At 37.9% G+C, this 10374-nt stretch overlaps 1 non-coding gene across 1 annotated transcript; it reads left to right on the forward strand.

The window, feature by feature from the left end:
* TRNAG-GCC (transfer RNA glycine (anticodon GCC)) lies at positions 1-71 on the forward strand. Its single transcript has one exon. It is a non-coding gene; the product is annotated as a tRNA-Gly (tRNA).
* The last annotated feature ends 10303 nt before the right edge of the window (positions 72-10374 follow it).

Here is a 10374-nt window from a genome sequence, read left to right on the forward strand (position 1 = left end):
GCACCAGTGGTCTAGTGGTAGAATAGTACCCTGCCACGGTATAGACCCGGGTTCGATTCCCGGCTGGTGCAAATCTTTTTTCATTTTCCCAATTTTCATTATATATACAGTAGTAAACTTTTTTAGGGGTTAATCTTGATAGAAGACTTTCCTAACTTTATACCTTTTTTATTTTTTAAAAAAAAAACTCCCATCTACCCACTCCATAGCATTTATTACTTATTAGCTTATTGCACTTGATCTCTTGTTAAATTAAACCAACAATAATGTCCTGGGCATATCATCCCCGAGCTAATTTAGACATTGAAAGGGTTTTCTCATACACACTCCCAAATTTACATGCTTATTTGTGTAAGTGTCCGACCCATTAATTGCGAGTCCGTCAAAATTGTCCCCTACTTTAAAATTCACAATTGTGATTATTGAGTAATACATAATCACAATTGTTTAAAAAATTCAATTTTTGTTCCTGCTAGGATCCGACAACCCGCTTTCAAGATCCAACGCCCGAGCCTGAAACCTGTTGAGCTCTTATCATCCAGATGAGAACCTACACAAGGAATACATAGTAGTCAACCCCGGGGTGAATCCCGGGATAACCACTTCGATGACAAAGTCAGAAAGTATTTCAAAAAGATAAGAAGAGAGAGAAAGTGTTTCAAAAAGATAAGAAGAGAGAGAAAGTGAAAGAGAGAGAGAGAGAGAGAGAGAGAGAGTAATTAATGCTACCTTGTTATGGGTAAAACTTTGATTATTTATAACCCTACTAGATGACAGGTGGCTGCATGGCATGCAACCCATCATGCGCCAAGTGTCAATATACTGCTGCCACGTGCCGATCGTTGTCGGGCTGATATGTATGCTTTTTGCCTAAGTGCCGATATGATCCGTAAGCAGAAGTTCACCTGCTCATTTAGGGAAAGGAATGCTTGGGGGGGCCGTAGGCTTACAGCACAAGGATGGGGACGCTACTCCCGCGAAACATTCGGGCACTCCTTTCTTCTAACTCCATGTTTGCAATCTTCCTCCTGTAATTACTACGGGTCTGTATCAAGTTAAGTTATCGGCCTATTACGTCCAGTCGGCCCATTTTCCATATCCCCTATACAATTTTGATTTTGATTACTCAATTGATTAAAATTCATAATAGTGACTATTGAGTAACAAGCATGATTGCATTTCCCTTCCCGTTATATTTAAATATGACCCTAAAATCATGCTTGTTATCACAAAAAGTAATTTGCTTATCAGCTTCAGTCATGCATTCTGAAGTATCTAGCTCTGGCACTTACAACTACGTAGTACTCCTTATATCAAATTTTATTAGTATTGAAATCTGCTAATTGATTTCAATAAAGAACAATGAGAACGAAAGAGAAGAAGAATTAGAGAGGAAAAGAGAGGAGAGTATTTCATTAATTGTGAATAAAATGAAGGAATGCTACAAGTAGAGTATTTATACTAGCTCTATTACAATGCTGTAAGCATAACAAACTCTAACACAATTGCCAAGTCAACAAGAATCTGTTTTAACAACTTTTGCCTACGTGGCATAGAGGACTACAAGCATGACCCGTAGTAGTCGTCATCAATATATATCATAAACATCCCCCCACAAGCTGAAATGGATGGATTCTCTAGACATGAGCAACTTGGAAGAAAGCTTAGAATGTTGTGCTACAAACAAAGCCTTAGTCATGATGTCTACAAGTTGCTCAGCACTGGGAAGATACATTAGCTTGATTAACCCTTCTATGACCTTTTCCCTTGTGAAGTGACAGTCCAATTCAATGTGATTTGTGCGCTCATGAAATACAGAATTCCTCCCAATGTGTATAACACTTTGATTGTACGTCACAATTGAGTGTAACAAGCTGCAAGTTTGTAACACCTAAATCACTAAGAAATCTAACAAGTCAAGTTGTTTCTGATGCAGCTGCTGCCATAGCTCTATATTCAGCTTTACTTGAGCTCTTTGAAACAATAGATTGTTTCTTAGACTTCCAGGATACAGGGGAATTTTCCAGTAGAAGAATATAACATGTCACAGATCTTCTTGTGGTTGGACAAGATGCGTAATCAGAGTCAGAAAAGCCTGCAAAGTAAGTTTGTCTGAAGCCCTTAGTAGAGTACCTTGCCCCAGAGTATGTGCAATATACCTTAGAACATGTTGTGAAGCTTGAACATGTGATAGCCTAGGTTCTTGAAGAAATTGACTTAGTGTTTGGACTGAGTAAGCAATATCAGGCCTAGTATGTATGTGATAGAAAATTTAGCTTCCTCAATGTAGGGAATATTTCAAGCATTATCCCTAACTTGAACCCCACTGTGATCATACACTAAAGTACGGTGGCGTCCAAAGGTAAATAAGATAGAGCAAAAGAGTCGCCAACAAGTTTTAGGAACTTGTAAACTGTTCACAGGGTGAAGGTTACACCCCTTAACGATCCAGGAGATCGTCAACTCCAATAGGCCTGGAACCATGGCTGGTAGTTCGGGGATGAAGGTACAAATCCAACCTAAAAGAGATTGAACCTGCCCTAATAACAGGCCTCTACTTTATTCTGATCGTATTCATGTGCGCTTTCTGACTAACATGCAATCAATAGGATTAACCTAAGCCTGTTTAATCTATGTTGGTTGAATATTAATGCACAAACAAAGCTATTATTGGCGATCACTTGAATTATAATCATATTAACCCTAAACAAGATTATTAATTATCTTATTAAGCGTGATTACAAGTACCAATTCCCTTTAAACATGCATAAAAGGCGTGATCAAACAATAACAATAAATATATCAAGCAACATAAAAACAATCATAATAATAATAATCATAAAAATAATCATGTTAAAGCATAATAATAGCAAGATCCTAGCCATGATACTAACAAGATTAATAACAAACCCTAGTGTAGGGAATATTTCAAGCGTTATCCCTAGCTTGAACCCCACTGTGATCATACACTAAAGTATGGTGGCGTCTAAAGGGAAAGAAGATAGAGCAAAAGAGTCGCCAACAAGTTTTAGGAACTTGTAAACCGTTCACGAGGTGAAGGTTACACCCCTTAACGATCCAAGAGATCGTCAACTCCAATAGGTCTTGAACCATGACTGGTAGTTCGGGGATGAAGGTACAAATCCAACCTAAAAGAGATTGAACCTGCCCTAATAATAGGCCTCTACTTTATTCTGATCGTATTCATGTGCGCTTTCTGACTAACATGCAATCATTAGGTTTACCCTAAACCTGTTTATCTATGTTGGTTGAATATTAATGCACAAATAAAACTATTATTGGCGATCACTTGAATTATAATCAAATTAACCCTAACAAGATTATTAATTATCTCATTAAGCGTGATTACAAGTACAAATTCCCTTTAAACATGCATAAAAGGCGTGGTCAAGTAATAAAAATAAATATCATCAAGCAAAATAATAATAATAACAATCATAAAATCATAATATTTATGTTAAAGCATAATAAAAAATAGCAAGATCCTAGGCATGATACTAACAAGATTAATAACAAACCCTAGCATGTCATTAAGCAATAAAAATCAAAGCTTTAACCCTAACATGAATAAATATTAGGAAGAACATAAAAGGCATCATACTTTTAATCATACTTGGCGCTTTTTTTGGTCAGGGTTATTGGCACCGGTTCCTGTTCAAAACCGGTGCTAATAATGGCAAATTTTTTTTTTTTTTTTTTTTTTTGCATTTTTTTCACTTAAAATGTTATATAAACACTAATATATACATAAACTTACATATTTTTATAAAAAAAATGATGTAATATTACAATTTTTGTCCAAAAAAATAAAATAAAATAAAGATTAGATACAAAGAGGCTGCACAGTAGCAGCACAGCAACACAGAAGCAGCAGCAAAGAATTGCAATAATGAAGACATTCGTAGCGCTCAGCTTCATTCATAACAGACAACAGAGATATATGATTAGAAAGACATGTTCAAGCCTTCACATAACTATCTGCAATCTGAAAAAAAAAGATAAAAAATAAAAAAAATTAACAAACGATCTTAAATCAGAGCTGACAAAATAAGTTAACATCTAAAAAAACAAGACAATGTATCCTATTGAAATTATCAATGGATTAACGAATAAATGAACAACACCATGAACACGAACATGTTTTTAAAAGGGAGGAAATGTGGAAGTAGTCTTGGCAAGCCCGCCTCTGTCAGCAGATTAGCATAGAGCAGATTAGCAGCAGCGAGAGTAGAACAGCAGTGGCGTAGAGCATAGCAGCAGCATCAGGAGCATAGAAGCATGCATCAGCAGCCTTGTGATGCGAGGCAGCATCAGCATAGAAGCATGTAGCAGCAGCAGTTGCAGCAACCGCCTTGTGAGGCGGCAGAAGCTGCAGCAGCCACCTTGCGAGGCAGCAGCTGCCTTGTGAGGCAGCACTTAGGAGGCACTGTTGCAAAGCTCTCTGTATCAAGCCACACTTCAAATACAAGCAAAGGTGTTAAGTATATCCATTGTATCTCATAAAACTACCAAAATGCTAGCAATATTAAGAAATTAAGACAAGTAGCATGAATAATTACTCCGACATAAACCACCAAGCTTGCATCTACTTCCATGTGTCTGTCAACTACTTATTATTAAAAAAAAAAAAAAATCGAGATGAAAAATTATTAGCCAACAGAAGCATTACTTCATGCTATTATATTACTCAATGTACCCCATATAATAAGGGTCAGTGTCCCAATATCTGATACAACTTACAATTTTTTTAAGGGTGTTTTAGGTGTCACTCGTTTAATGTTAATTTAAGTAATTCCTCTCTTTTAACCTACTCAAGGGAGTGTGATAATAATCAAAGTATAAAGAATGGGGTCTTTCGGTCATGTGCCATTAGGGTATGTAAGAATTACATACGAGTAACAATGAACCAGTAGTAAAAAAATTAGGAATAATTATTTAAGGCAGAGGGTAACTAATAACTAATCATAGTAGCTTAAATTTCTACGAGTAAATGATGGTTCCAGTACTCCATAATTACTCCGTAGAAGGCAAGGAAAGAAAGATCCAAGATATAAAGAATATGAAGTACACATGCATCGGTTTTCTTATCATTACAGTCCTTATCACAAAATTCTTCAGTTTACATACATTATACAATTCCTTATAACTAATCTGAGCCTCAGCATATCAAACAAGGTTTAGCCGCCTAAAGGAAGATTCTGTATCATGATTGTAAATCAAAACCACTAAGGATTCTTTGAGGGTGAGGACTCCCTGACCTTTACCCTTACCCTTCCCCCTCCCCCTCTCTCAGAGAGCTTTGCTTAGCCTTCCACCCCTCACCCCTCTGAAGAAAAAAAATTGTATTATGGATTGAACCGTAAAATGTTTCTACACTTCACTGGCCTTACTCTCACCAAAAACAAAATAAAACAAAACAAAAAAGAAATCTGAGTCTTTCCACAGTGGTCAGAAACCAGCCTAAAGAAACCAGTTTTGTAAGTTCAGAAATTCAGGATCATTGATTTAAAAGAAAGAAGATGACAGGGGAAAGGGTTTTTTTGTGGGTGCAATGCAAGGAGGGGCAATTATGTCATGGCAGGAAAATAATAATTCAAATCATTCAAACGTAAGTCACAAGGTATCAACATACTAAGAAAAGGTATGCACTGATCATCATATGCTATAATTCGAGGACCACCAGGTGCACAAAATTTTGCACCAAAATTGCCTTATGCAATAAGCATTACACTATAGGATAAGCATGAAGATGTAGATTAAACATAGCAATTGGGACACCAATATGCCATTAGCCCTTGAAGACTTGAGGCCTCCGAACAATAAGCAGGATATAAAACAGTACAATTAACAACAATAACTATACTCCAGGATATAAAAAAACCAAATTAATATAATCTCAAGTCAAAAAAAGATAGATCACAGCTTAGAATAATTCAAGAATCAAAACATCATATCCAACAAATTCCAGCAATATTGTGACTCACATTAGAGCCGGTGTCCACTTTGATATCAGTTGTGAAATTGTTGTTTTTCACCTGAGTACTCACATCACCAAAAAACAGTTCACCTTTCTTTGTTCCAGTTGAAGTAATAGCCTGCAAAAAACACATAAAATCTTTAATATTAGTAATGAAAGGTTGAATTTCACACTACGCGAATAACGCAATGACATGCAGCACCAGCAGCAGCATCACAATTACTATACTATTAGCATTAGCTAGCAAATTAATCACAAATTAATCAAATAGCAGCATTATATCAGAATAACTCGGGTTATATTCTATCGAAGTAATTGCAAAACACATCAATTGCAAAATATACACAATGCAAGCAAACAGCGGAAGCATATCGGCATATAACCAATAGAACTCTATAAACCGACAAAATAATCACGAAACTAGCAAATTAATCAAGAAATCATCAAATCTGACTAATATGCTATAACAATATTTATAAGCTAATCCAAATATTACACCACAATCACAAAATTGAAGAGCATTATAGCTTAAAATTGAACAGTAATAACAAATTTCAGACAAAAAAGTGGAAAAAAAAAAGTAAATAAAAATCAGAAACCCTAGATCTCAAATCGAAGAGCACATACCTTCGTGAAGAATTCCACCACATCTGCAAAGATCTGGCACCAGTAAATAAATAGACCGTCAATTATGATGGTGGCGACAACATTCACCACCGCCGTCATCATCCTCAAATCCTGAATTCCCCATTAGTGCTGCCAAGAGAGGAGTGAAAGAAAGAAAGAGTAGAGCGGCGGTAGATGGGGCAGCGGTAGATGGAGCAAGAGGAGGCAAGTGAAGAGAGAGAAAGGAGGGTTTGAGCAGAGAGAAGAGAGAGGAGACGGAGAAATCGAGAAGAGAGAGAAAACAAAGGAGAGAGTACAAGAAGAGAGAAGAATAACTAAGCTAATATAATAGTCTAATAGAGATGAGGCGCCTTTTTTTTTTAACAAAGCCATCGGTTCAAAACCGGTGGCCTTTACCATTTATGCCACCGGTTTGGTTTGAACCGGTGGCAATTTAAATATATATAATCCCGCCCATTTTTTAAGCCACCGGTTTTCGAAAACCGGTGGCCATTGAGCGGTGCCTTTTTGTATTTTTCTACTAGTGCCTAGACATGATACTAGGAAGATCAAAACGCCCTAACATAAAATTAGGAATCATAATAACAACCTAAGCATGATTTCTACATAATAATATCAATAAAAACCATTAAAGCACTTGCTTGGATGCCTCGTACCTCTTTCTAATAACAAAATACGCACATTAGTAACTTCAAGGAAAATAATAAAAAACAATTAAATTAAATAATTGAAAGAGAGATTTGGGACCAAACCCTCAGAAATTAAAACCTTTCACGTCTAGGGCAAAGGAAACTTCGAATAATGCTAGGTGTATTTAGGTCTTGTGAATGCGGAATTTTGTAAGAAAGGGGGTAGGTTTAGAAAAGAGAGAGAGAAGCTGATGATTGTAGATTGGAAGTTCTAGATGAGAATTGATGAATGAAAACGGAGTTTTTAGAAGACTATTTATAGAGAAAATCAGCCAAAAAGCTAGAAAATCAAAACAGAGTTCTGACGCGCAAAAACGAGGTTAGCGCCAGACGCTGACATTAGCGCCAGGCGCTAACGCTAGCGCCAGGCGCTAATGACTGGCGTTTGGCGCTAATTAAAATTCTGACGCGTTTTCTAAAATCAGATAGAAATTAACCGTACAGGAGGATAAAATCGTATTTTCCTTAAAAACATTCTTTTATTCTGATTAAAACTCTAAAAAGTCAACAAAAGTCAATTTATCAATGCTAATTGAATTAGGAATGAAAAGAACATTCTAGAAGACTAAAACCATTCCTAATTGCATTAGGAATGATAAATCCATATGAGGCCCTCCTCTAGATCATTGGGCCGCACATAAGGCTCAAACCAGGTCCAGTTTAGTAATTTGGCCATAACTTCCTCAATATTCATCGAAAATTGGCTTATAACATATCGTTGGAAAGCTCTTTTCAAGCCCTATCCAACTACACTACTATTGGACCCATATCATGGACCAACCAAACTGGATTGGCTGTTTTCTTAAAATAGGTTTTCAAAAACAGAGAGAAGAGAAAAGAAATTAAAACTATCCGCAACACTATAATTTTAACACTTTCACTTCATTCGATTACGATTCGACGTGAAAGGTACTCATCACCGGGTTTGGTTTTGGGGAGACACAAATGGGTGTCTACAGAAGCCCCCACTTTGACTGAGTTTGGAGAAACGCAAGTTTCGAAAACAAAAGTCAAAGTATCGATAGGGGCGGAGAATGATTCAGAACGTTCTGCGATTCTAAATCACTCTTGTAATGCCGATACCTGCAAACTAGCGTTAGTTAAACAGATAAGAGAGTTAAGAAACGCGTATCTTGCACCGTCAAACACACGTCTCTGAAGGTAACTGATTTGCTACCGTATTGCTGTATTTCTGTAATTTTTTGACGACCTCCTACAAGCTAGAGAATGCCGCCTGAAGACTGCTACGCTTGTAACTGCCTCCAATTCTGCTATGATAGACTTCTGCAAGCTAGAGAACCCCATCGAAGATTGCTTCGCTTAAAACGACCTCCAGTTGTTCGTGACAACTCTCCGCAAGCTAGGGAACGCTGCTGAAGATATCCTCGCTTGAAGCTATCCTCATTTGTTGCGATAATATTCCAAAGAAAATTACCGAAGACCTACGCTTGTCGATCTTTAAAAGCTCGCTTGAACTTTGTTTCCGCTATGCCTGTGCGTCGACGCTTTTGCTGATTTTGAACCTGGATGTCGGTGCCTTTTGCGATATGAACCAGTATGTCGGTGGATTTCTGAATGAACCAGTACATCGGTGCCTTTTGCGATGAGCCAATGCTTCGGCGCTTTAAGCTAAGTGAGACGATCTTTCATCAGGTCGATCACTTTATGTAATTGTAATCAAGCCGATTACTAAAATTGTGTCAAATTGCTTAGAGGGGCTAACTAGCGTACCAAGGAACCCAAAATATATTGCACAAGTTTGGAACAACCGTACTGAGTGGCTGAGAGGTCTGACGCCGCTGAAATAACGCTAGCGCCGCTTATTTGGCTGTAGCGCCAGACGTTGGTACTAGCGCCAAGCGCTAAGCCTTAACGACTGACGCCAAGGTCTGACGCTTGAAGCTAGAGTCGGGTTTTCCTTAAATACCCTTCTCTTCTTCATTTCCACTGCTGCTGCTCGCGTTCTTGCTCGAGAAATTCTCAGAACTTTATTTGATTCGTTCTTGCTCGTTTCTCAACCACATTCGCTCAAATTTGTTGCAAATCAAAGCTTATTCCATCCATGTTCCCGATCTATGTAAGTTTCTTTCAAACTCACTCCGGTTTTAATGAATTTCGCATGCATTTGCTCACGAATTCCTTGAAAATTCGAAATTTAGATTGCTAAGTTCTCTTTGTTTATCAAATTTTATGCCATGAAATTTCTTGATTATGTTTATATATTGCCTTGGGAGTAATTTGAGATTTGTTTGAATCAATTTGGTGAAGAAATGAACAAATTACCATTGTTGAACCTCTTAAGGTCGGGAAGACAATGTTGGTTGTTCTTGATGTTTGTGTTAGCAATTTTTGTTCAATTTGTCACAATAATTACTATAGTATTGCAAGAAATTGTTTGATTGCTTGAAAAATGCCATATATGCTCAATCTGAATTTGTGCTCTGTTTTAGTACTACGTACTCTGTTTTTTTTTTTTTTTTTTTTTTTTTTTTTTTTTTTTTTTGCGAACATAGTATCATGCGGCTAGGCGAACCTTAGATACCATAGAACCTTAATTTATAATGATTCTGCACAATGTAGCATGGCTAGACAGTGAGGCTTGGGTTCACGGTCCCGAGACGTTCGACGGGAGCATGAGCCTGTAGAGGACGATGCTGATCCGTCCACTTCACTTGGCCGACTCCCTGAGTGGGACGAGCGGACTTTGTACTTCTCTCCCGTCCATCATATCTCTGAGAGGGTGAGACGGGGCGTCACAGTTAGGAGGACAGGTTGTCACGGTTCCGGTTGCGACGGTTTGGGCGACCTGTACAAGATTTACATCGCCAAAGACGATGAGACGAGACTTCTATGGGAGCCTTGCAGACTTACTGCACTATTTGAGACCTCAAAGGCCATGATTGCCTCTAGCGGGGGTCACCATGTAGTCCGTGCTCTGGTGCAGTTCTTTTGGGACACCACCAACACTTTCCACTTCCCTTGGGGTGAGATGATGGTCACCCCGACCGACTCCAGTCTCATTACGGGACTGAAGTTTAGCTTTGTGGCGCTGCCATTCGA

This window comes from Chenopodium album, chromosome 1, assembly GCF_948465745.1.
Source record: "Chenopodium album chromosome 1, dcCheAlbu1.1, whole genome shotgun sequence".
NCBI lineage: Eukaryota > Viridiplantae > Streptophyta > Magnoliopsida > Caryophyllales > Amaranthaceae > Chenopodium > Chenopodium album.